Here is a 2,281-nt window from a genome sequence, read left to right as displayed (position 1 = left end):
AGCAATCAGGAGGGAGTTCCCATCTACGTCTTATCAAGGCTGGGTGTCTTGACAAGGGGGTACATACTGATGGCTGGAACTGGAGACTTGTAGTGGCAAGACAAAAATTTTGCTGACATAGGCACACATGTAAATGAGCCCTTGGTCATCCCCCTTGCCTCCCATCAGAGGTTTTCGAGGATACTATAGGTGTGTGGTGTACGGATGGGTTTATCCGTACTATAGGTGGGTGGTGTACGGATGGGTTTATCCGTACTATAGGCGTGTGGTGTACGGATAGGTTTATTCGTACACCACACACCTATAGTATCCTCGAAAACCTATGATGGGAGGCAAGGGGGATGACCAAGGGCTCATTTACACGTAGTGTGCCTATGTCAGCAAAATTTTCGTCTTTTCATCATTGCAGTGTGGTGGATGTTTTGTCTTGCCACTCTGTATCTCCAGTTGCAGTCAACAGACTGTCTACCCGTCTGTACAGAAAAAACTACTACACGTGGCGGTATTAGCTCTGGCATCAAATCCAGACTGTACTGCACTAAGTTAGTGCCGAGGTGGGAATATTTTGACCTCTGTGCAGATTGTCAATGCGGTGTAGTGACGGGAATAAAGAATTACCCTATAATTGTATCGATTTATTGTACAGTGGAGTATGACGGAGTGGGAATAACAAAATAGCTTAGGTTTATTTGCCTCCCATTATGTATGGGAGGCAAATAAACCTAAGCTATTTTATTATGTTGTGCTGTGGTTCTAAATCAATGTGGTGTGAAGTCTGGGTGGTTACAGGTATGCTGCCACAGGAATGTTAGGAGGGTTTATGTTGTCAGATCCATATCTGGTGTACTAATACGCTATGCAAGTCTGTGTCCTTCATTTTCCCCTTCCTGGAATCAGGGCATAACAACCCCCTTGTGAGATGCGCCGTGAAGTGGGAAGTGGGTCTCCAGCACTTGCTTCAGCCATGACCTCCGCATCTGAAATATGGCCTTGAGTGTTAACACTCAAAAGAATACGTTGAGGGCCTAGCGGGTACAATAACAAACATAAAAATGACTATGCAAATAAATCTTCCCCTTTGCGGTCCCTGTTTCACTGGCACAGTTATTTGCCTGTCCACATTACGTTATAAACGCTGGCAGCCGCATCACACAAGATTCCTTTCACAGAACTCGACAATTTTCAGGGCTCGTACATATCCATTATTTTGTGCGACGTGCAAAAAGAATTCCAATATTTTCGTGGCTTGACAAAACATACCAAATCCAGTTGATTCCGATTACGTGCTTGCTGCCGCCTGAAATAGAGCCAGAAATTAGCAACAAGGCTGCAGTCGAATACTGATGCAATGTGAAGTGTCTCGGACGTAGCCAAACACAGATTGCGATGTTTTCACATCCCTGAATGCTGCCATCAGGCTTACACTATGAACTGCAGAAACATCCACTAGCTGCAATAACATTAGAATAACGCTGTCATGTGGGAGTGTTACGTTATTACTCCTGCATAATACCAGGCGACCATTAGCACAGCAACAACACACCAATCTTTTTTCTCGAGAGTACGCGTACTATTGCGTCAGGATGCTGCAGTCATTGTAATTATTTGTGTACATTAGTAGCCGGTGTGACGTTACAATCGGCGGCGAGGCCAGGTGTTCGCGATGATGTTTACTGTGACAACTGATATTTTTCATCGCAGCGTAACTGTGACCACGCAGGATTGTCACTTACCTCCGTTACTGGTTCCTGCCCTTGTTCATGATCAAATATGGTAGGCACGGCGTCAATCTTCAGCCGCTTCCGTTTCTGCCGTAGCCAGAGCTGAACTTGCAGTACATCTTCATCAAAATAGGCATCGCCGGCGAAATGACAGGAACCGACGCGTGAAACATTCAATCCTTGGGCCACACCACAGCAGTGGCTGGCGATCGCTGCCTCCCACTTTCGTTTCGTCTCGCCATTGCGAGGTCGGTGAAATGTAAGCTCGGGATTCACGTTATAAGTCTTTGTGCACCCGGGCACGTAGCACCGATTTCCTGACTGTGACATCGCACGTCAACGGCGTGAAATCCTAGGGCATACGCTGTGGTTCAAAGTACTTCAAAGCAAACGCGACAAGACAACAAGGAAAAGGGTCAGACGCACGCTCGGACACACACCGAACTCCGGCGGGAAGGAGCGCCTCCTGATGGTTGGTTTTTGTCCGAGTGACGTCATCCAGTGTCGGCGCCTTGCGGGGATTGCCGTGCGCGCCGGAAGCGCGAACATTTAAAAATCGT

General features: G+C 47.2%; 1 long non-coding RNA gene across 1 annotated transcript; it reads right to left on the bottom strand.

The window, feature by feature from the left end:
- Positions 1-717: 717 nt before the first annotated feature.
- LOC135395570 (uncharacterized) lies at positions 718-1,912 on the bottom strand. Its single transcript, XR_010423177.1, has 3 exons — positions 1,734-1,912; positions 1,261-1,297; positions 718-977 (listed from the first exon to the last, which is right to left on the bottom strand). It is a non-coding gene; the product is annotated as an uncharacterized LOC135395570 (long non-coding RNA).
- Positions 1,913-2,281: the final 369 nt, after the last annotated feature.

Source organism: Ornithodoros turicata, chromosome 5 (genome assembly GCF_037126465.1).
Source record: "Ornithodoros turicata isolate Travis chromosome 5, ASM3712646v1, whole genome shotgun sequence".
NCBI lineage: Eukaryota > Metazoa > Arthropoda > Arachnida > Ixodida > Argasidae > Ornithodoros > Ornithodoros turicata.
The sequence above is the reverse complement of the archived record's forward strand: the minus strand, read 5'-3'. Positions and strand labels throughout refer to the sequence as shown.